We start from the raw sequence: 26,140 nt of genomic DNA on the forward strand, positions 1-26,140 counted from the left end.
ATTGAAAATGTGTTAAACATAAAAGAGAAAAAAATTCTAAGCTAAAATGAATGAAACTCACAAAAGAAAAAGATGAGCATGTCCTAGTAAAATATATGTAGTAAAATACATAAGGTTAATCTTTAACATCTAAAATTAATACAAACTGATTAAAAAGCACAAATAATGCAAACAGTTTAGAAAGAGGAACTGTAATTAATAAATAAACAGATGGCATAATATTCAACTTCACTGGGAATTAAGTAAATATGAATTAAACCAACAAAGTAAAACTTTTTGGCATAAAAATTTAGTGTAAAATTATTGTTGAAGATGTGGTGAGATGGGCAATGTAATAATTCTTGGCAAGAGGATAACACATTCCCTGTCTTGGGAAGCAATTGAAGATGTGTGTGTGTTTGTCCTCAGCCTTTTCTTTAGCTTTGGAAGGAGGTGACTCTTATAAGACTACACACACACACACACACACACACACACATACTATTATAATATATAACATGTATTACTATGTAGTATGTATCATACTATGTATAATGTTCTATATTAAACATAGATATAAATATATATAATGTGTCATAAAAGATTCACATCTTTCCAAAGCTAAAGAAATAAGTTAAAATGAAGAAAAGACCAATGACAAAAGGCTTCTTCTCTATACCCATTAAATCAACATGCATCTTCTACCAAGAGCAGCCTCTGGGTGTTCCTCCTTCTGCGCCTCTTTCAGAGGCTAAAGATGGCTTCAGGCTAGTTCTTTCTGAGGCGTTCATCTTCCCCAGTGGTTCTCAAATGTCAGCCTGTACCAGAATCACCTGGAAGGCTAATCAAAACACAGATCGCTAGTCAAAACCCCAGACTTTCTGCTTTGACAGGTCTGCAGTGGAACCCTAGAATGTATATTTCCCACAATTTCCAGGATGCTGCTAGCTCCTGGACCACACTTTGTGGAGCAACGACCTGCCTCCAAGGTACCTATCTTGGTGCTCCACCCAACAGCCTCTTTCCTTCTGCCTGACTGGCAAATCATTGTCATACAACTTTAAATTAATAGACAAGCCTCACCACTTCAACAGGACTCAGGAGTGAGGACATGCTTCAGATCCCAAAATTTGGTGGTGCTAGTGCTAAGGTGGAAACCACCTTGTATCCTCTTAGCACACGTTTTTTCTTTACATGAAGTAAATTCTCAGCCCCTGTGGTAAAGAAGCCAGTTGCCTAGCTAACTGGATGCCTCAATGTCTTTTCACTACCTTTGCTTTTCTCCCCTCTCCACAGCTTGTTGCTTGGCAGCAGTCCTTGGAGGGGATTCTGGAGGGTCCCAAAATGTGTTCACATCCTGGCTCAGCAACCTCCTAGCTGTAAGACCAAGGACAACCTCCTTCCCCAGCATCAGCTTCTGGATCTCCACTGGCTAATGCACATAGGCACACTGGTGCAACGATTAAATTAAAAGTGAACACAAAACCCCTCATGGAGGGCTTGGCTCATAACTAGCTGTCAGTAAAAGCTACTTGTTACCATTATAATTCACTGTTCAATCTCACCTGCAATCTTCACTTTTTCTAGTCAGTAACCCAATCTACCCTATTTGTTTTCCTTTGAACTATATACCTTTGCTTCTCCCATACTGCCAAATGCTTTTATTTTTTATTGGTTTTATTAAGGTAATACCTGTTTAATGTTTCAAGTCATCCATTGTGAAATTTAACAGGGAAAATTCCCCCACCCCTCCTCTCTCCCAGTCCTCAAAGATAGCTACAGCTACTGCTAACAGTTTGATATGCTTCCTTTGTAACTTCATGCACAGATATACAAACATATAAATACATATATCTGTTCTATACATTTATTTTTCTTCAAGAATAAAATAGAGCCACATATTTTGCTATAACTTTTTTCTTTTCCCATTTTATGCTGAAAATTGTATTTGAGGGACTTTCAGTTTCCATTCTAATAGGCAAAGAACTTGAAAATTATCACTGCCATCCTCAAAACATGAAAAAAGTGAACCACCTGAAAATGAATGAATTTTCTTGGACCTATCAGAAAATTAAGGTCACAGAGTAAACCATTATCCCAAAATCTGGAGAAATAGGTGAATCTAGAGAGTCACAGTCAATATCAGCAGGATCCCTAGCAGCCCTAAACTTGTAGGAGCTTCAGTGGAAACTCTGATGAATTGTTTAAGGTTAAGGATAGACAAGTATGAGAGTGAGAGACTCCTGGGGGCTATAGTCTTAAGGGAACCCATACTCATGAGTTTTACTTCTAGGAACCCCACCATGTTATTATGACAAGCTAAGAAAGATTTTTTTGTGTCTTTGGCAGGGGCAGGGGAAAAGTCATAATTTTTAAAGAGACTGAAACATTTTTCATAAAAAAAGGCCTACTCTCCAGGAGAAATGATCAACTCGGGCCTCTCTAGCCTTACTGTCTCACTTAAGGAGTGGAGAAGCTAAGAAATACTTGTGAAGGTCACAATCCAGGGACATAGGCCAACAAAAGGATTTAAATTTATTTGTACCCCTTCTCCACTCCTTTCTGCCATGCCAGCAGGCTTCCACTGTAGCAACAGTGGATTACAACTGAAAGAGCCAGACACAGATTCTATTTGATGATGTCTTTAGGGAAATCCAAAGACAACAGAGGTGATAAAAACAAGGAAACTAGAGGAATTTGAAGACTTTTGGCTCTACAGTTATAGCAAACACTAAATAGAGCCCAACTCCTAGCAAGATTAATATAAACCCTTACACTAAAGGCCTATTACCTGGCAAGTTATACCTAGATTTCAACAATAAAATGATAAGGCATAGTAAAAGGCACTGTCTGGAGAGAGAAAACAAGCATCGGACACCTACTCAGATATGAAACAGATTTCAGAATTATTAGACAGGGAACTGAATATAATGTGGTTAATGTATTAGTGGTTCTAATGAGAAAAATAGACAACATGTAAGAACAGATAGATAATGTAAACAGAGAGATAGAAACTAAGAAAAAATCAAAAGGAGATGCTAGAAATCAAAAACACTAAAACAGAAATGTTGTTGGTAAGCTTATTAGTAGACTAGATACAGCTGAGGAAAAAAATCAATGAACTTGAAGAATATCAAGAGAAACTTCCCAAACTGAAGTGCAAAGAGAAAAAAAGAATTTAAAAAACAAAACCAAAAAAAAAAAAAATCCAATTCTGGGACAATTTCAAAAGGTACAGCAAATGTATAATTGAAATATCAGATAAAGAGAATATAATCAAGAAAAAATTATTTGAAGTAATAATGGCTATGACTTTTCCAAAATTAATGATAAATACTAAGCCACAGATTTAGGCCATTTGGAGAATTCCAGGCATGATAAATATCTGTGAATGAAAAAAGGAGCTATATAATAAATCTGACAAGCTCAATGACCAAAAGTAACCTCACAGAGTGATCCAATGATAAATTCCTAACTGAGCAGGTCATGGTGGGTAGTCATGCCCCAGTTATAACTTCTTTATTAAAAGGCTTATCTTTTCTTATGCAAGCCCTGTCCATGGTTCTTGTGCATGTAGATTAACACACCTTTGAAATGCCAAAATAATCTTCTTTACAGACTCTTTGGAGGCATAACCACCTTCAAGGTAGAACATGATTTTATTGCATGTATACCATCCCTAGCCATAATTAATGTTAAATGTTAACTATCCAGTACTCCTCAATGTAAAAGAAGCATATCTTTCCCTTTTACTTTTTATCCAATCATAGGATTGCTTTCTTTGCCACCTTAACTTACAACCAATGGATTTTATGTAATTTTCTTTTGATTCCAAATGTATAAAAAAACTGCACCTTTCTTATATAGGAACAAGTATAAGAATTAGCACAGGCATCTCATCAGAAACCACATGAGCAAGAGAGTGTGGAGTAAAAAGAAAAATGCCACCAACCTAGAACTCTATATTTAACAAAGCTACCCTTCGAATATTAAGGAGAAAAAAGATTTTATAAGACAAACAAAATTCATCACCAGTAGATCTTCCCTGAAAGAAATGTTGAAAGTTCTTCAGAGAGAAAGAAAATGATACATATCAGACACTTCAATCTACATAAAGAAAGAAAGAGCATCCAAGAAGGAATAGCTGAAAGTAAAGTAAAATATTTTAATATTTAATCTAATAATTTATTACTTTATTTATTTGAAGTAATAATAGTAAAATATATTAATTATTAGAGCTTATTAATAAATAAAATAATGTTATACAGGATAAGAGGGAAACATTGGAAATACTCTGTTATAAAGTACCTGCACTACTCATAAAGCAATATATTATTGTTTTAAAATACAGTATTATTTTCATATTTATGGCAATATGATCTCACTCATATGTGGGATATAAAACTGAAAGCAACAAATGAGCAAACAAGATGAACAAATAAAGACTGCTAGACACGGACAACAGTATGGCGGTTACCAAAAGGTATGAGAGTGGAAAGTAGAGGGTAAATGGGGTCAAATATATGGTGACGGAAAGAGACCTGACTTGGGGTGGTGAACACGCAATGCAATATAGAGAGAATGTATTATAGAATTGTACACTGAAAACCTATATAATTTTATTAATCAATGTCACCCCAATAAATTTAATAAAACTTTTAAAAATGAATAAATAAATAAATAAAATATATTTAGATTAGTTGTAAATCTATATTTCAAACTCTAAAGCAGCCACTTAAAATTTGTTAAAGAAGTAAATTGCTGTGCTGAGAGGAAAGAAAATGGAAATATATAAAATACTCAATTAAATTATACTTGAGCATGCGCTGATTACCCAGTGTACCACTCTTTCACTGAAGTATTTAAAGCCTTTCTTTTTTTAAGGTTTGAGATAATTAAAGTGTTACTGAACATTTTAAATTACCCAAGAACCACAATGATTCTTCTCTCGCTAAGACCCCTAGCAGTCTTAGCAGAGTGCCAAGTGAATACCTATAAACTTGACTATAGAAGTTGGGTTGTCTCTCTCTAACGGAAGACTGAATGCCCTCTGGCTAAAATAAATCTGGTCACTGGTCCCTGTAGGCATAATATACAGGGGTGAAATGGTTACATATTTCTTTTTTCTGGAATATGATTACCTTCCCAGGGGAAGAAGTGGGGTAGGTGAGCATAGAAAGGGCTAAAAACTTCAGGAAAAACTGGAGGAAAAATAGAATCTATTCATGACTTTGCTAGGAGAAGCCACATTCAGCTAACAAAACCTGGCTTTTTCCCTCAACACATGCCCTTTCTTCAGGCATCCTTTGCTTTCATGGACACTTGCCCAGAGTCTCCTTGAGGTTTCTGATGGGATGATTTAAAAGGGAGGGTATTGACATTTTACAAAAGATAGAGAGAGGACAATGTTTAACACATAAATAAAAAAGACAGGAAACAATGGTAAATGACCTACAAATGAATAAAAAAGCTTGGCACTGTGCCGGACCTAAATCTGTGAGCAGCAGTCTCTAGTTATTCACAGTCTGCAGAGATAGAGTGAGACCCAAGTATAGCGACAAACTGCCACTCACCATCCTCTGGTCCACTTTGTCTCCAAGTATTGTGAAGATTATGACCCTCCCACTTGAAGGTCTGTGTGGCCACATGTCTTGCTATAGCCCATAAAATATCAGTATGTGAGAAATGATGTGGGAGATAGAAGAAAATGGTGTAGATGATAGAGGCTTTGTTCATACCCCTTGTGACCAAATCAAAATTGTGACAGAAACATAGAGCAAATAGAAAGAAAAGTCACTTGGAATCTAGATGAACAGGAGCATTACAACTAGGGAGAGAAATAATTAATCGCCATGCAAAGGTAGAAGGTAGGAGTGGGTAAAGACGAGAGGCTGCCCAGTCCCTAGCGGTTGAGTACAGAGGCTATAGCAGCCGGCAGCTACAGATGCCTCTTAAAGGGGCCATGTCCATGACTGGATTTTCATGGCGATGGACCTGCTCGCTCTGAGCACCAGTGCCTGGTCAGCTGCACAGGGGACACGAGGAACTTGCAGAGGACACTGAGTTGTCGGAGCCAGAGCCAGAGGTAAGGCTCTCTCCCAGGCAGGAGTGCCCAGCAGTATTGTTCCTCTGTTGAACCCTCTGCGCTCCTAGTGTGCGAAGACAGCACCGCCATAGCTGAGACGTTATCAACTGGAAAACAGAGGTCGCTCCTCCTAGAAGTTTTCCTGAAACTATCTCCTCCAACTCAAGGACCCCCCAAGCCTCATCCAGTTGTGTCCTTGGTGAGTCCAGTGCTCCTTGCTGAGCAGAGCCAAGACCCACACTGGTGGCAACTGGCCTCGATTTCTGACATAGCTTCTTAAGGAAACTATAAGCACAGCATCTGTGGATTGTTTGCTGAACCTTAACAGGTGACCCTGGAGGGGCACAGGCCAGGATAAACTTGGTCTGCAACTGAGCCCCTCTCAGGACTGTGCCACTAGACACCTACTACAGAAAGCCATGCTAATAAGACTGAGAGACTTAGGAGCTTGCTTGGTGCATAGAAACAGACACAGTAAAGCAGGCAAAGTGGGAAGACAAAAAAGCAGAAACCATATGAGAGAAGAGAACAGAGATCCAGAAATAATGGAGTCAAGTAATCTAACAGATGCAGAGTTCAAAACACTGGTTATAAAGATGCTCGATGAACTTAGGGGAAGTGTAAATGAACTCAGCCAATACTTAACAAGGAGATAAAAAACATAAAAATGGAAATGGAAATGGAAATTGCCAAAGGAAATCAGTCAGAAATGAAGACTACATTATGTGAGATGAAGAGTATATTAGAAGGAATCAACAGAGTGGATGAAGAAGAGGATCAAACCACCAATATAGAAGATGGAGATGCCAAGGCACCCAATCAGAATGATAGGGGAAAATTAACAGAGATTATAATAGCTTAAGGAGCCTATGGGATAAAATTAAGAGTAACAACATCCATGTCACCTGAAGAGGGAGAACAAGACGTTGAAGAGTTACTTGAAGAAATAATGATGGAAAACTTCCCTCACCTGGTGAAGGAAATATACATACAACCCCAGAAGCTCAGAGAGCCCCCAGAAAATGAACCCAAGGAGGCCCACACCAAGACACATCATAATTAAAATGCCAAAGGTTAAATACAAAGAGAATCTTAAAAGCAGCAAGAGAAAAGCAGTTAGTTACCCACGAGAAAGTGCCCATAAGACTGTCAGCTGATTTCTCAAAAGAAACTATGCAGGCCAGAAGGGCTTGGCAAAAATATTCAAGATAATGAAAACCTAGGATCTACAACCAAGAATACTTTATCCAACAAAGCTATCATTTAGAGTCGAAGGACAGATAAAGAGCCTCCAGACAAAAATAAGCTAAAGGAATTAATCAATACCAAGCCAATATTACAGGAAATGTTGGAGAGACTTCTTTAAAAAGAAAAAAACATGTATCAAAAACAGGAATAAAGAATGGTAATAACTACATTTCTATGAACAAGTACCTCAAATGGAAAAGAATCAAGTGCCCCAACCAAAAGATAGAGTGGCTAAATGGATAAGAAAACGAGATCTACAAGAGACTTACACAGATGAAAAGTAAAGAAATGGAAAAAGATATTGCCTGAATGGACCTAGAGAGTACTGCGCTGAATAAAGTAAGTCAGATAGAGAAAGACAAATATCGCATGATTTCACACACATGTAGAATCTAAAGAACAAAATCAACAAAAATAACAATAGAAACTCATAGACACAGAGAATATTTTGAGGGCTACTAGATGGGAGGGAGGTTATGGGGGTGGCAAAAAATGGGAAATAGATTAAGAAGTACAAATGGATAGTTACAAAATAGGCATGACAATATAAAGTGTAGCATAGGGAAAATAGTTAATAATGTTGTAATAAATATATAAGGGGGACGAGGGGTACTAGACTTAGTGGGGTGATCACTTTATGAGTTATATAGATCTCTAATCACTATGCTGTACAACTGAAACTAATATATTATTGTGTACCAACTATAATTGAAAAAAACTCATTGAATTGTACAATGTAAATACGAACAACTAATTGTCTATTATTTTCAATAAAGTGGGAAAAAATAAAAACAAACAAACAAAGAGATGATGTGTTTGTCTTTTCTTCCTCTGGCTTTGTCAATTGAAGATCTTTGAAATGGTGAACCCTGGGCCACAGAGTGAAGAGGAACTGACACAAATCCTTCTTCCAACTCACTATAGACATGCAGCATAAACAAGAAATGGAACTTTGTTGTTTAGAGCTATAGAATTTTTTCCTTTTTACAATTACTTTGCTTCTGTGAATAAATCACCAAGCCTTGAAGAATACACAACCAATAGGACCCACTTAGTATGTGTGTGTATATATATATATATATATATATATATATATATATATATAAACACACATGCACACACACACATATCAGTGATTTAAATTAACACACAGCTAGTGAGGTCATTTTACAGCTTAAGTTAGCAAATTCAATTTCCTCTAATCAACTTATTTTATAACTTAAATGGCCTGATACAATTTTCGACAATAAACCTGGTTTCCAAGTCTATGTGACTAAACCATTAAATTTACCAGCCTCCCTTCTCATTAACTTCTAGTAACATGGGAAAGGATCTTTTCACTGAAAAGCCCACCCAGCTCTTTTTTCACCTTTCGAGGGGAATTAAGTGAATATCCCCCTCTCTTATTGAGGAAGACAGTTGTAACACAACAGTGAAAGTCCACAGGCTTCTAATTAAATATCGTTATAGCTTACCTTCTATAATTAAAGTCAGTCTATGAAAATAAAGGCCGCCACATCTAATTTCTACAAGAGTATGATCATTTAAAAAAAAAAGAAGACATACTGTTTTTAAAAGACCAAAATTAAGGCATAAAACTGTAGACAATTCTTGTCTTTGAGTAGTGGGAATATGAGTGATTTTATTGTTCCAATTTCTCTTTTTCTGTGTTTCCAATTTTTTATAAATATGTATTGTTTTTATAATGGAGAAATATATACCTGTAATAGGCTCAGTTATAAAATGGATGCATTAATCTAAAAAAAAATTGTATCTTTCCACCCAATTTGCACAGTTTTCTATTACATTATAATCTGTCTCTAGCAGAAAAGTGGTTACTAGATGTAAGATTGGCCTATAGAGATGCTAACCCCATGATGAAATGACAAAATCCATATGCTACAGAGGAACAGGATGAGACTGGAAAGAAAGAAAAGCCAGCTAAAGGCACATGACAACAGTAGCTCTCAAGGTTTCAGTTCAAATACAGTTCAAAAGAATTACCAAAGAGCTTATTAAAATTCGGATTCTTGGATCCAGTGCCCAGAGGTTTTGATAAAGTGGGTCTGCAGTGGGGCCCAGAGACCTGCATGCTGAGCAGCCTTTCCAAATGATTCTGCACAGAGGTCTCTGCACCACACTTTGAGAAAAATGCCCAAGAGAAAGTCGAATAGTTTGAGCCAGTGGAGAGGCTGAAGAATGGGTCAATAGGAATATTTTAGCTCAGTGGGATGAATATTTCATCTCTGGCTGCATACTGGAATCATCCAGGTGGCTTTTTAAAAATACTAATGCCTGCAAATAGTGATGGATCAGTGTCTCTGGGCAACTGTAGATTTTGAAAACTCTCCTGGTGATTCTGATGCACTGTGAGGTTGAATGCTGCTATGGCTGAACAGAAAAAACTTGCACCTTCAAGTGGCATCCCAGAGGTGACCAACCACCTGCTCTGTGCCTACCTCGCTGCCACCCAGGTAGTCCATCACTAACCCTGGTGACTAGTGACTGGTGACTGGGCAGAAAACAGTTTGACTGAAAGCAAGCTGGCAAGAATGTAAGTTTTAAGTCCTTCAAACAATGGATGAAACTGAAAGCATGGCTAAAGCTGCAGAGCAGATGTAATGGGCTTTAAATAAATTTAAAACTTTACATCGAGGAACTCCAGCCCCTGAAAAAGTCCAGATAATATTTTCTCAACTTCTTTGCTTACTGACTTTTGTTGTTGATTTCCATTTGCAAAAGCAAGAAATATGAAAATATGTACAAGCAAAAAGAAAAGATGAAGAATACCCATAATTCTGCCCACTCAAAGATCATCAATAAAGAATCTGAGTGTATCCTTACAGACTATTTTTTATGCAGATATGTGCATTTGTTTCTGTCTAACAGACTTTTCTAGCTAATCCCATTAGGCATTTTCAGTAATCCAAATTGTCCTGTTATAAAAACCATAAAGGAGGGAATAAATGACTTAAAATTAATGTTAAATACAAAAGGAAAAATGGGAGAAAAAAATAATTCTGAAAAACAAAAAAGTCTCAAGGACACACATTTTTGCAAAACAACTCTAATTATATTCAAATGGTACCAAGAATTACAACAACAACAAAAAAGGCTTATATTTTTGATGAAATCATCACTACTACCAAATCATTATGAAGAGCAGCTTATAAAATTTGCCCAAATTGCTTTCTGTCCACTAGTACACTCCTACCCATCACTGTCTTTCACATGGGACTAACATGCTTATTTCTGCCTCTGCAAGATTATTCATGCCATCCTCCCCTTTCCTATTGAATGCCCTTCTTCATCTTTAGTTTATTCCAATTCTTTCCTTCATTCAAGGCCCAGTTTAAATTCCCCTCCCACCAGGCCTCCATAATCCTCCAACTCAGCTTGTTATATTTTCTCTGAAGCCCTCAATGCATATTATGCTTTTGCCTGTGGGTCTTAATCGATTCCTGTTTTAAGCACCTCAGAGTCCCTTGTGCATCTCAGGTCCCCACTGAGATCATCATTTCTCCTCAAGCGAAATTCAGCTTACCCTCTTTTGTGTCTCCACAGCAATGGAGACACACAATAAGCAGTCGATAAATATTGAATGAAGTGAAGGAAATTTATAGACAAAATTTTTTAAAAAACATTCTATTCACCAGTAAAACTCAGTGGGGGAGGGTGGGCCACAATGGAAGCTTCAATGTTGTGCAAAGCATGTCTGATAGGAGAGAGAGAAGGTAACACTGTATTCTAAAAGGAAGACAGCTGTACAGAAACATGGATGAAGGCTACAGTGAGAACAAAGGAGAGGCATGAAGAAGCCTCCTTATCAGAGGGTCCCTCAGCCTAAACACTGACAAAGACACTCCCCGTATAGTTCTTTACACCACTCAGGGTCAGACAGGACAGGGAGGGGATCCAAACTGGCAGTCGCCTGCTAGCAAGAAGCTCAGCCCTAGATCAACTCTTGGCAGTCCACAGAAGCTGTATCAATGAAGATAGAGGAACCCACAAAGAATGAGGCTGCCTAATTCCCACTGACAAAGAAAAACAGACTGTGATGTCCAAGTGATGGCGACCTTGAGAAGAACTGACAACATCGTTCTGGAGTCCTTGATAGGAAAGGATTGGAAAGCCAGCCAAAGGCAGGATCCACTCCGGGCTTCTGGGAAAGAGATGTTTTTACTACTTAAAAAGATAAATATGATCCTATGGCTCAAGACAAGTAGAAAGCTAAAAGAAATTAAATTCTTATCATAAAATTCCAAGTCTCCCACTGAAGGAGAATAGGGGATAATATCTTAGAAATTAACAAGGTTCACCAGGGTGAGCACCCCCAGAGAACAGGAAGTGAATGTCCCTAGGGAATGACACCAAAGAAATTTCATCAGGAAAGCTAAAGCCCAGGATAATCTTCAACCTAACAAAGAAAATAATGGTAGAAGAACTAGCTTTTAAAGAAATAGATAAAAATTGTATTCACAGGAATTCTTTATGAGGATTGCATTGTACTTTTTCAAAAGAAATTCCTTAATAAGCCATTTGAGATTGAAGCTGTAGACTCTAGAAAATTTGCCAAAAGCCAATTCAGAGAAATTGAATTCTCCAAAACACAAATTATTTAATTCGCTGACAAATTTGCCAAAAACTGTTAGACAAATACTGTAAAACACGCCCTCACCAGTTTATCAGGGCTGCTTCACCACATTTTACCAAATTTAAGTGAACTGTGTTTTCCTTGATTTGGTTTCATGACCTTTCCGAAGGAGACTGATTTATATCCTCTTATCTCTGGTATTGTGCAATGCCTCCTGTGTTTATGGGACAAGACTGCTGACTTCCAGCATTTTTTTCACTCATTCCACTGCCTTCTCCATGCCACTTAAATCAAAGAGATATTAAGTAGCTGCATCAAATTAATGTTTTAAGAGTGGTTCACCTTGCAGGTAGTTGCTTGTGAGAACTGTTTAATACTCCAGATGTGAAAGGATGGCTTTGCTCTTTCACTCTTTTATACTGGTTCAGGTTTTCTCTATTTTGTGGACTGTGTTTTCAGCTTGACACACAGAAGTGGGGGTGCTAATGTAACTGTAGAGATGGAGTTCACATAGACTGATTTAGACATAAGTATGAAAAAATGGAAAAGACAGTGACCTTCCCTGAAGGGTAAGCCACCCTACTTGTATCTGGCATTGGTCATTGGACTCAAGATCAACTTCTGGAATGTGAAACACATACAATGCTGATATCTATTATACAGTAAATCTCTGCAGTGCCCTTTGTACCACTGGACTTCAATTATCCAGAAATCGATTTTTAATACATTAGCCTATATCTAAAAAGGGACCTCCCATTTTTGCCAAAATGATCTCAGGTAAGACTGCTAGGGAGATTTCTTGGCTGCAAAGGGACAATAGAGGGGAGCAAAGAAAAGAGGAAAAAGCAAACGGAGCTACTGAGATGGAAGGAGACTACAACACTGATTCTTCCTTGTGACCCCAAAATTGTCAGTTAAAGTCCACAAAAAAAAAAAAAAAACATAAAGGGCCTGAAGTGAGTGGCTTTTTAGGGAAGAAAGAGTTGTACGTCCAGGTATTTCGGAGCAAGGTAGAGTGGCGTCTTGCAGATGCAAAGCTGACATGACAAGGCAATGATGGGAACCTGCAGATATGATAGGGAGGGCTCTGGATCATTGCAGGTCAAAAGAGTGGGATTCCATCAGATTCAACTATATTTCCAAGAGGCAAGGGGCCCAGGTGACATCTCAGCCGAATAATCCAAAAGGAGACAAGGTTGGCTCATTTACATCCAATTGGAACAAGAAGATGGACAATGAAAGAAGAGTCTTAGTGCTACAGGATACAATAAGATTTATAAGATGAAAAGAAGCAGAACTACACACATTTAGCCTTGCTTTTACTTTCTCTCTCTGGAAAATGGTCATCATCCTTGAAATGTGACTCTTCTGTGAAGTGAGAGTGGGAGAGGTAGGCAGATTAACAATCCCCGTCCCCCGGCAAAGATGTCCACACCCTAATCTCTAGTTTCAATCAATGTTACCTTACAGCAAAAGAAATTTTGCACATACAATTAAGGATATAACACTGATATGAGAAGATTATTCTGGATTATCTGGTGATCCCAGTATAATCACATTTGCTCTTAAAAAATGGAAAGCCTTTCCTGGTTGTGATCAGAGAAGAGAGGAAAAAGGGGGAGAGGGTCAAATTGAGAGAAACCCAATCCACCACTTCTGGCTTTGAAGGTGAAAAAGGCCATGAGCTCAGGAATGCAGGAGATTCTCGGAACCAGAACAGCCCTCCAAAGAAGGAGGCCTGCAAAGAAGTTAGGGTCTCAGTCTTCCAACCATGTAGAGCTAACAGCTGCCAGCAATCCAAATGAGCAAGGAAGCAGATCCTTCCCTAGAGCCCCCAGAAAGGGACGTAGTCCTGCGGAAAATTGGATTTTAGTCCAACACGACCAGGTCTGACTCCTGACTAGCAGAACTGAAGATAATACATCTGTGTTGGTTTATGCCACAAAGTTTGTGGCAATTCGTTACTGCAGCAATGGAAAACTAACATAATGAATAAGCAAATAAAAAGAAAGCGAGCAACAACTTTAAATGAGTTTGGATCCCTAAGGTCAGATCAATTATGTTTTAGAGAGTTTAGAAAAATGTGACATGGCAAAGTTGAGTAACTTTTCACATTAAATCTCCTTCTTGGAGTTTCTCATGGCTCATTAGTATATTAGAGGCTCTGAAAAGTCCTACTCTACACCAAAAAAAAAAAAAAAATTCCACTTCTATTAGCCCACCTTTTCCAAAATTGTATGACCTTGAAACTTTACTTTACTTAATACCTGATAACATCTGTGGTAGCAGTTTCTGTAGATTTTTACTTATGGATATACATTCAACCATACCACTCCTCTGTTAATAACCCTTCAGAGGCTCCCCAGGTCCTTCAGAATAAGCTACATGATCCTTAATATGGTACTCAAAGCCCACCACGATCACCCCTACCAGGCTCTCAAGTTTCATCTACCAGCACACTCCTCAAATATTCTTTGTTAATGTAATAGAGAATTTAATCTTTTTTGAAACATTGTGTTTTCTAATTAGTTAAGACCGAAATCCTGCCTCTCTCAGATTTACTCTTTCCTTTAATTCTAATCATATTGAAGAAATTTCTCTAGGATTCCATTTTCTCTCATTTCCATCTTTTCCTATGTGCTATTTCCTTTGCCTGGAACACATATTCCTAACTTTCTTTGCTTCAAAATGTCTCTTTTTCATTCACCAATGTCACCATAAAAATAATAAATTTTTAAAAAGTAAAAAAAGTCTCTTTTCCCTCAAAACTCTGTTCCCATTCCACTTCCTCCAGGCAGCCCTCCTGACTCTCCCACACACAATTCAGGTTGAGGTCCTCCACTCTGCTCTCCCAACACCCCAAACTTATGTCTGTGATCACAATTGGCCCTCTAAACGATACTTTTCTGTTCACTTCTCTACCCTCCCAACTAGACAATCAGCCCCTTGAGAGCAGAAATTTAAACTCTCCTCCCAGGAAACCAGGAGGCCACTGGCTGTGGCCAGGCTGGGTGGGAGAGTGGACAATGTAGCACTGGGAGCAAAAGCAAACAGCAGGCAATTTCCTAAGCAAAACAGGCTCAAAAATGGTGTGAACCGATGAGCAGAGAAAAGAACTAGATGCAGATGAATGGAGGCAAGATGGAGCCAGTGAGCAAAAGCAGGAAAAAGAGGTATCATCAGAAAAAGCATCCACCCACACTACACAAAAGGAGGAGGCCTTGTGGAGTGCCTGAGGCCTAGTGGGCAGAGAGGAGGGAAGTGCTCAGAGCCCAGATCAGTTCGGCTCTAAGCCCCATTTCTTTCTTAACTTTGAGCCCCATCATCTAACCTTGTACACAGACACATTCATTCAACAAATATTTGTTGGGCTTTGCCTATGTTCCAGGCACTGTTCTAGAAGATAATTGTACATGTTGAACAAACTGATCGTAACACCTACTGACAAGAAGCTTATGTTCTAGAAGAATAAGACTAACAAGAAATGAAGCAAGAAAACCTCAGATATTGATAAGTTCCAGAAAGATAAAGAGTAAAATTACAGAGATTGGGAAGTAGCTCACATCAAGTAGTCAAGACCAGGAGGCCTCCATTATCAAAAAGACAAAACCTAAGTTTTAGGGAGGATGTGGAGAAAACATAACCCTTATGCACTCTGGGGGAAAATGTAAATTGGTGTAGCCACTGTGGATAACAGTATGGAGTTTTCTCAATAAATTAAAATTTTAAATACTAATATGATCAGGCAATCCACTTCTGGGTATTTATCCAAAGGTAATGAAATCAGGATCTCAAAGAGATATCTGTGCTCTCCTGTCAATTGCAACATTATTCACAATAGCCGAGATGTGGAAACAAGCTAAATGTCCATCGATGAATGAATGGATAAAGAATATGTGGTGTGCGTATATAATGGTATATTATTTGGTCTTAGAAGGAAACCCTGCCATTTGCAACAACGTGAATGAACCTAGAGGACATGGTGCTAAACGAAATAAGCCAGGCACAGAAGGACAAATACCGCCTGATGTCACTTACATGTGGAATCTAAAATAGTCATACTAATAGAAGCAGAGAGTAGAATGGTGGTTTCCAGGGGCTTAAGGGGTAGGGGAAAAATGGGGAGATGTGGGTCAAAGGGTATGAAATTTCATTTATGTGAGATGAATAAATTCTGGAGATCTAATTTTCAGCAATGTGACTATAGTTAACAATATTGTACTGTACACTTGAAATTTGCTAAGAGAGTATATCTAAAGTGATCTCACCACAAAGAATAAAAGAAAATGATAACTATGTAGAAAATGAATATATTATTTAGATTTTGATTATTTCACAATGCATAAGTATATCAAAACATTAAGCTGTATACTTAAATATATACAATTTTTATTTGTCAATTTAATCTCAATAAAGCTGAAAAAGAAACAGAAAAGACCAGGAGGCCTCTCTCAGAATGTGACTTGAGATGTGTGCTAAATGATCAGGAGCAGGCATGTGAGATCTGGTGACAGAGCAATTTAGGCAACAAGACAACAGTGATAAAGGCCCTGAGCCCGGAACCAGCCTGGTATGTGGAAGAGCTTAGTGAATGAGGGAGGCAAGGCACAGGATGAAGGCAGAGAAAGAAAGGGGCCAGAGCACATGGAAGTTAACAGCGTGTGTTCTTAACCAAAAGTATGGAGAACAATGGAAGGAAGTAGAGAAATAATTTACAGAAACTAGAATCCCCTTCCAGTCCTTCAAGTGCTCCATGCGCACTGCTACCACCACGCTGTTGGTGCTTAGCTGTTATCTGCAAGATTGATCTATGTCCCATTCCAGGGCCTACCAGCCACCTTGTTTCCATTTCAGAGTTATCCTGCCTCTGCTGTAATTTAGCAGAGTCAAAGGAAATTCATTGCTGAGCAGAAAAGCATAACCTGTGTGTCCCTGGGTATGCTGGGTTTTTCCTCATCATGTCCTTTCTCTGCAGTGAGCTTTGCTCACCAGCCCAGTCCAGCGCCAACGTTCTGGGGAAATGTAATAAATGAGTCCATTCTCTGTACAGACATTGTGTTTTCTAATCAGTTCAGAGCAAACTTTCAAGATGTTATTGGTGTAGCTGATGGCCAGTTCTGCACCATTTACTCATATTATCTTGAGGGCAGAGAGGGAAAGAGTTTGGGGTTTGGTTTTGTATTTCAGTTAAAACTCATACAGACACAGGGTAATGGAATGGAATTAACCAAACGTCAAAGGCAGAGAAGGAAGTGGCAAGCTGCCCACAGAGCTTTTTCCCGCCTCTGTCTCTCCACTGCCTGCAGTCTGATTCTAGCAGGGAGAGGGGATCTGTTGAGCCAGCTGCAGCAGAAAAAGCCCAAGCAAGTCTCAGACCAAATTATTGAAGGGAGGGGAGAGAGTAACATGGGTGTCCCAGTTTTCACCACACATACTGGATAATATAGGAAGTTCATTGATTAGAGAGCATGATTTGCATCATGAAGACAATTATTATCACTTTTTCATGGCTGAGGCCTACACTCGGATATAAGGGGAATCAGTTGTGTGGCAGCTTAGGAGCTTGCAGATTGTTTATCACGTAGTTTTCCATCTATCTGATAGAAAGGATTTCTGGTACTTCAAAGTTGTGAAATACAATGCAATTTGATGTGCCAGGAACCTTTTCATTTAGGTTTGGTTTTAATATGCCGTTCAGGATTTCCTTGGTGATGTTTACTTTCAACTCATGGCTTTTATATTTATCATGACTAAAAATCACCTTCATTATTGAAATATACATTTAAAAAATAGCTTTGTAATGGCGAGTCTAAAACTCTCTAACCTCTAACCCTTTTTCTCATTGAAGCAATTAGGTTTGTAATGAAAAAAGTCCATAATCTACTTCACAGAATTATCATATAGAAAAACAAAGAATGTGTGAAAAGTACATAGTAGACAATAAATGTTAGTTTTCTTCATTCTACTTACCCCTCATTCATATGAAGAGTTTGAAATTATACTAAAGGCATAAAGCAACAACAGTACTTTAGGGAAACTTTGAGGTTTGTTGGATAAAATTCATACCAGAGTCAAATAGACCTGGTGAAATTTTGGCTTCCACTCTGATTAGCTGTGTGACCTTGAGTGAAGTACCACACCTCAAACCTCATATCAAACCTCAGTTTTCTCATCTGTAAAAGAAGGGGAATAATATATATCTTGCAGGAGTTTGGTCAAGATGAGGTAAAATACATGTGTATCAGGCCTGGCCCAGAGAAAGCCACCTATAAAATGAAAGCTGTTGTTACCCCTTAGCACCTAACAAAATGGAACAGAGGGCCAACTCTAACCCAATGTCCTGCCCTCCAAATCTGATGAACTCTAATTCATGAGTATTCTCTAGTTCTCTTGAAGGGAATTTCCTAGTTTCTGATCTTTGGGAGTCTATTCTAAACCAAAAGCAAACTCTTTTCTGGAAACACATGCATGCATGAAGGATTTATAATGAAACATTTGATGTTATCATTTATTCATGCAGTCATTGAGCCATAAATTTGATTTAAAGCAAAGGTACAGCCGAGATCTTCTCAGAAAATATATTTCATCATAGTTAGGTAGTGACGGTTGCTCTACAGAAGTGACCCCTTTTCTCCCAGAAGCTGGAATCTTCAAATCTTCAAGTGAATTCTACACTTTCATAGTTAGGTGGGAGGGAGAGTGAAAGCTCATGCAGTCTATTATCCGTGTGAACCCAGAAATGTACTTACTCCCCAGAGCCTCAATTTCCTTATCTGTAGACTTACTCTCTCTTCATGATAATGCTCAAGTGGTGACAATGTATGTAGCATATAGTAAACATAAGACGAGCAGAAGCGATGACAGCTGGGAAAAACAAGCACAGGAAGAGGAAGAAAAGGAGAAAGAAGCTGCTGAGTTGTTTGAGGATGAATACCTATCACACCCGGGGAGGAGAAGACATTTGTTCTTGTGCTCAGAACCTCACTACACTGCCTCCCACCCTCACCCTAGCTGAACACCCTCAGGCGCAGCAGACTCACCTTCCCTCCTCTTCTCACACACCAGATTGATCACTCTGGTCAGAATACAGAGATGTTTCACAGTTGAGTTTCACATGGGGAGCACTATCCCTGTTAGAAAAATTTCAAGGCGAGAATTTCAGGGATGAAGCAGACCTCTTAACTGTCACCCTTTCGGGTGGCACCTCCTCATGGTAGGAAGCAGCTTAAGTTCATTCATTCATTTGGTCACTCACCAGATACAAACTGAAGATCCACTGTGTACCTTTGGAAACCTCACACACAGTCCCCAAGATGGACAGACAGGTGAACAGACATCTGTAGTGGCCTCCTCCCGGGGGCTGAGCATGAGTCTCTAAGTTGGACAGATCTGAATGCAAACCATGCCTCTGTCTACTATGCCTCTGCCCACTAGAACTCTTCAGCTGTCTCTGAGCATGCTTTCTCATCTGCTAAATGGGTCGACATTTAGATCCATCTCTCAGAGTCGCTATGAGATTTTTAGACATTCTAGTTTATTCTACAGTCCTGCCTCACCCCACCCCCTATCCACCCATATGCACAACTTTAAAGTCTTCTGAGCCAGCCAGCCCATGTGGCTGAAGCATGTGACCAGCACCCCACAAGGACGGATGCAGCTCAATGCTGCTATCTTGGCCATAGGCCACTTCCTGCACACATGCTCTGACTTCCTGCCTCTTCTTCAGAAAGCCTCAGCCTGTGCCCCTTAGCTAATATCCTATCTACAGCCTGACTGCCTGGTATGGAATTGATCCCACCCTTCCTCTGCTATTGAGACTCTCAGGTGCTCCTGGAAAGGTGTCTGTTCCCAGAGGCTCTGGGTCCTTCCCATGGGTCTTGTGGACCTGTGTTCTGTCAGGTCCACGATAGTCCTCTGCAAAGAGGAACCAAAAGGAAGAGTTTATATCTTGTCTCTGAGGTCTTCCCTTTCTGGACCATAGCTCCTCCCAGCTGTGGAGGACTGAAAGAGAGCAAGGTATCTTGTATGCCCCACAGGGTAGCAAACAACCAAGATTGAATAATTTCAAGGACACAGAAGAACTTGCAAACCCCCAAATACCTTCTTCCTTATTCACCAATGCCTGAAATTACTTCAACAGAAAACAATGTACTTTATTCCATAATTAGAAGCCTTTAAGTGTAGATTTCTCTGGTCGAGAAAACACGATGATTGTATTCATACTAAAGTATAAATCAATGATTCTCAGGGGAATGGAGAGTGTATCACTATCTCCTGGAGTAAAGGATTTAGGATATGTTCAATTCTTAAAAAGTACATAAGGAGCATTATCTAGATTCAGACATTCCAGAGGGCAGTTTGGTAGCATAAATTAAAATGTTAAATAAAAATAGTTTTTGCCCTAATAATATCTCTTCTGAGTTTCTCCCTAAAGAAACCATTGCGTATGTGCAGAAAAAGGTATATGCCAGAATGTTTCCTGGCTCATAGTTTGTAACAATAAGAAAATAATAATAATCAATTTGTATGCTTATTAATCAGGACCCAGCTTAATAATCTTTGGTGTTTCTGTACAATGGGATACTATGTATCAGTTAGAAGACAGTGAGGTAAAGCTACCTGCACTGCCAACTTTGAAAGGCCTTCGAAACAGTTTGTAAGTGGAAAAAAAGCAAGCTGCAAAACAATGCACAAAGAATAACAGCGTTCATGTAGAAAAGAGGCAAACTTACTCGTTATTATAGATAATTGTGCCAAAATATATGCATAAGAAAAAGATTTTGAAACATGCTTCAGAGATAAGCATGTTATCTCCTCAATGGTCTTGGAATTAAAGGTGGTATTTAAGAGAGATTTTAGTTCTATCTGAATTTTATTTATAATTTTATTTATAATGACTATTATTATAAATGGTATTAGTATATTCATGAAACACTTGCATAATTAAAGATATTTTTAGTAGGCTCTTAGGTTTGAAAAAACTCTTTATAATCACAATATGAACTACAATATAAAAGCTAGACAAAAATCTTTTTGGGTAATAAGTCCAGGGCTAAAAAAAAAAAAAAAAAAAAAAAAGTGAAAACACTGAAATAGTGATGTACCAGAAATAATATTTTGAAAATTATTAATTTTCTTTTTTGCCTTCCTGGATATATAATCTTTGTTCTAGTCAATCAAATACATTCATTCATTCAGGACTCATATTTGTTATAGAAAGAAAACAAAGAGTCGAATCTTGGCATGCAAATATGACATTGAAGCAAGGCAATATACTTATAAGATGAAATTTTTCAGAGTGGAGAGTTTCCAGTTCCTCTAGCTCTGACTTAGTGTATCAAGAGCAAAGCCTGTAGGGTCCGTCACATGGAGTTCCCCTTCACAGTCCCTACAAACAAGGGAAGATAGTGGTGTACGCATGACACCCAGGTCAAGGAGGTAGCCGCCTAATCCCCTTAGCTCTAAGCAATTGCAAATCTACTTTCTGTCTCCCAGATAGCTGAATATATGGCCTTCCTGACTGGCTTCTTTCACTCAGCATACTGTTGTCACGGTTATCCATGTTGTAGCATATATTAGTACTTCATTCTTTTTTATGGCCAAATAATATTCCACTATATGGATAAATCACATTTTATTTATACATCTCTTAGTTGATAGATGTTTGGGTGGTTTCCATTTTTATCTATTATGAATAATGTATCTATGAATATTCTTGTACAAATTTTTCTGTAAACCTACATTTTCACTTATTTTAGGCATATACTTACAGAGTGGAGTTGTTGTGTCATAAGGTAACTCCATGTTTGATATTTGAGAAACTTCTAAACTATTTTACACAGCACCTGCACCATTTTACAGTCCCACCAGCAATGTATGAGGGCTCCCATTTCTCTACACCTTTGTAATACTTGTTATTACTCATCTCTTTGCTCAGTCCCCTTGAAAATAATTGCCTGTGTCTCAGGTTTCTCTGGTCTTCTGCTTCCCGCTTGGCTCCTCTCCAAGATTCCCATGGAATGGCATGAGCTTAGAGGAGACTCATTAGCTTCAAAAACAGTCTCAAAACAATCTGCTTCTTCATTCTCTCTTTCTTATTTTGAGGAGTACTAAAAAGTTCTAGAATTGATTGTGATGATGGTTGCACAACTCTGTAAATATACTAAAAGTCATAAATTATACACTTTAAGTGGGTGAATTATGTCTCAATAAAGTAGTTGAAATAGAAAAATAAGTATAATAAAGGGAGAATGAAGAAGCAGATTGTTTCGAGGCTGTTTTGGGAGCAAGTAAGCTGAGACATACCTTAAGAGACCTATGAGAGACTCCGGGCATTCATGGCTTCTACTCTTATAGTTTTGCTATTCACAGGCCCATGACATAGTAGCATTTGTCATTCTCCTGAGTCACAAATTGGAACATCACATACTCAAGGCTGCCTTGAGGGAGGAAGTTACTAAATGTGTGAGCACAGCTGACTGCCAACATCTGCTCCTCTAAAATGATTATGTTCATCTACCTTCACTATAATATACATAATAATTTTTTATGAATAATGAACACTTTATTTCTTTGTTTCTCCATGAAAGAAAGAAAGCCACCGCAAGTGCTAGCAAAGGCAGTAAAGAGAATATGAAAAGGTCTAATGAAAAAGTACATGTTTTAACAGTAATCCTTTTTTATAAGGAATGGTAAAGATTTTAAGACATAAGTTTCCAAAATGACAAGGATCTGCTTTGATGGAAATAGATAAATTGAGAGAAGCCAAAACTGGGAGACCAGGGTCACAGAGACATAACCAAATGACAATTAAACAAGAAAACCATGTTCCTTGGGTCTTATCCAAGGCCAGACACTGCCCCTGGCCCCACTCTAGGTATTGTGGGATCTGTAGAAATCGAGATCACCCTGCCATCTGGACACTTGAAACCTATGCTGTAACATATGACCCAAACACTTGAAAATTCAAATAGGAATTCAAGAGAGAAATAGGACTTCGGAAGGGCAGCAGGAGAGATGCCACAAGGCAGAACATAGTTAATCGCTAAATGAATTGTGGGGCTGACTAGAGCTGGAGGAGTTCAGAGGCGGGAAAAGTTATCTCTGAGTAGACTTAAGTCTGCAAAAACAGGAGAGGCCATCATTTGAGCAAGAAAAATACAAGAGGCTTTAAGACCAGCCTAGAAACATTTTTCCCTTTAATACTTTTAATTGAACTTCTCTTACTTTTCCTTTGCAGGTTCAGTTCCTTCTCATGGACCCTGAGGTCTATTTTACAGCCTAAACTTCCTAGTCCTATATATGTTGGACATCTCTTGACAGGGAGGGGTACAGAGGGAAACAGAGGGACTTATATTAATTTCCATATATGTCCCCATCAAAGCTTACTGCTGTGCCCTGTCATCATTCAACTCCCTTCTACTAAGATGCCAATATCCCTTTGACTTCCCACTGCACTCCCCAAAGTTGCTAGCAACTTGAGTCGTAACAACTCATGATACTATCAGTCTTTATAACCTCACTTCAGATTACAATCCCTGCTGAAAAAATACAATGAGAATTGCACAGTGGCCTTGAGAATATAGTACTACTATTTTAGTCCTTAACTGAATGGCCAACATCAACATTCCTGGAAGAAGTCCACTTCCAAGACAAACAGGCTGTGGCTTGCTTTGAGGCAGCCTGTTGGGAAAACATGCTGGGAAACGAAAGGAAAAGAATTACCTATATGCCAACCTCCTTGCTGGGACCTTGCCAGGCTCTTTTAATCTTCACAATAAGCCTGTAAGTTAGATAAAATTAGCCACATTTTACAGTTGTATAAACAGACTTGGAGTGATTAAATGGTTTGCACTAATTCACATGATGAATTTGTGTTGGGTTAGATTATGACTCCAGGTCTGTCTGATCCCCAAAACTCTATTCTTTCCATTTCATTCCACTGCTCTGAATCAAGCCACAGCCCATCAGACCTTATCTTTTAACTATGCTGAAGAGAGCAATAAAAATTATCATTATTGTAAAACCAGTGATTCTGTTTTGGGCCAGATGCTGTGCCAAGAATGCCACTTGTATTAACATTAAACTTTAAAAAAGAAACCTGACAAGAACTGATTATTTTTCCCATTTTACTGCCACAGAAACTGAGGACCGAGTGAGATTATGTGAGCCTCTATTGCAGTAGCTTCACAAAATCAACACTTACTCCCCACTCATCTAATGTCCAGCATGAATCTGTGGGGGCTTTGCTCTACCCACTCACTCGAGGACTCAGGTTGATAGAGGTTGTAGATGCACCATCTGGACACTGGCTTCCTCATCATGTAGGCAGAAAAAGTCAAGAATGGTGAACTCACACCTGTCGTGCTATGCTTCTGCACAGAAGAACTAATTCCCACCAAACGGCAAAGAAGTAGACTGGGACATGTATAAGAGCATATGGATATTTAGTGAGCATTAAATGTCACTACCACAAGTCTCAATTAGGTTAAGAATATTGCGCTAAACCCCGGAGCTGAGACTTGAAACTGATCTATGTCTCTCTCAGGCTCATGATTCATTGTGGAATCCAGAAAAGTTACATTTATAAATCCATCGGAATTACTATGTGGAGTCAGTCCTGTGATCATGAAATTTAGGAATTTTAGTCTCTGGAAGACACACCCAGGGTTGCAGAAAACTACAAATGTTCTTACTGACTTTGATCATGGACTTTTGTACCAATTTCTCTCAACTCTCCAGAATAACACTCTCTCCTTTGCAGATTTATCCCAACCTCCATGGAATCTGCATTATTTCTAGTCTGTGTTTCCTCTGCAGGCAAAAATTTTATTCTGCTTGTATCTTCTTTTGTATATTTATACATCACCACATTTCTACAGAGTTTCCTGCAACATGACAAACTTGCATAGAAAATAAGTTTAAAGCATAAATAGTGAGAAAATCAGAGTTGAGAAAAATAAAAATTGGAAAAATAAGGTGAAGTTAAGAATAATGATATATATGAAGTGTTTACTGTTGGGTTCAAGGCACTTGCTTGATACAAGTCAAACATGTTTTTTGAGCTTCCAGGCAGCCAATAAAAGAATGAAGCAGATATAGATTATTAGTATAATAATATTATTATACTATTATACTAATATTAGTATAATATTATTATACTAATAATATTAGTATAATCTATAATATAAATTATTAGTACAATCTATAAATACCCATAAGATAAACATTTAGCCAAATATCCATAGAAAGCTCAGCTATTTCTAGTATTTACATCTGATGGAAATCTTCCCATGATTCCACCCAAAGAAGATATAGCATGAGAGAGTAGAGGGAAAGAAATTTAAAAGGCAATTCTAGAAAATAAAAGGCATAGAAGAAGGTCTAATTGAAACTCTGAAGGTCCTGAGGAACAAAAACAACACCGGTTGAGCAGAACTATAAAACCTCCGCTGAAGGCAGGAAAGAATAACTTCCGCCACAAGAGGGAGTTATCTGGCAAAAGAACAGCGGAGAAGAAAGAAGAAAACAATGGAAACCCTCAAGCAAATTTAAATAGTTTCAGCTCTTTGATGAAATAGGAAATAGATACCTGCATTAAAGACTCTATTTGGAAATGAGAAGCAAAACAATATGGCAGCCAGGGACTTCAAAGTCCAAAAGAATGAAAATTAAGTTGCCTCATGGGGACTGAGCAGAAGTAACAGAAAAGCAAGTTTCCTTTATCAACCACCAAATACATGTGGCCCATCCTTGATGAAACATATTAATAAAATTCTGTGCGAAGTCCTGAACTTAAATCTGATAGTTTCCAGAATATTAGGAACGGCTTTGTCAAAGAAAACATAATTGGAGGGTCAGGTAAGTTAATACATTATCTTTAACCCACATCACAATCTCAAATGGGAGATACTGTTACTTTCCAATGACTACTTCACAAATGACTGTACTGAGGTGAAGAACATGGAGTAATCTGACCAGTACCATATAGCTCACAAGTGGGGAATAAAGAATTCTAACATCACTGGCTAGTGCCACCACCTGTGCCTTTTCATAACATAATACTGCCTCTAGACACCAAGGTAAATGGGATAAATGAAAATTGAAATTAAAAATACATTGAAATTCCAAGTAAATATCAAAAAGTGAACATGTGCTTTCAGTTTTGCTACCTCTTAACCCCCCGAAGCAATAATACATGAATCTTGAAGACATAAACCCATGAAGACAGTGAG

General features: G+C 38.3%; 1 long non-coding RNA gene across 1 annotated transcript; it reads right to left on the reverse strand.

Moving 5' to 3' along the window:
• Positions 1 to 583: 583 nt before the first annotated feature.
• On the reverse strand, positions 584 to 19,440 carry LOC118613746. Its single transcript, XR_004955776.1, has 3 exons — positions 19,162 to 19,440; positions 18,947 to 19,036; positions 584 to 812 (listed from the first exon to the last, which is right to left on the reverse strand). It is a non-coding gene; the product is annotated as an uncharacterized LOC118613746 (long non-coding RNA).
• Positions 19,441 to 26,140: the final 6,700 nt, after the last annotated feature.

This window comes from Rousettus aegyptiacus, unplaced genomic scaffold (genome assembly GCF_014176215.1).
Source record: "Rousettus aegyptiacus isolate mRouAeg1 unplaced genomic scaffold, mRouAeg1.p scaffold_m13_p_2, whole genome shotgun sequence".
In the NCBI taxonomy this organism is placed as follows: Eukaryota; Metazoa; Chordata; class Mammalia; order Chiroptera; family Pteropodidae; genus Rousettus; species Rousettus aegyptiacus.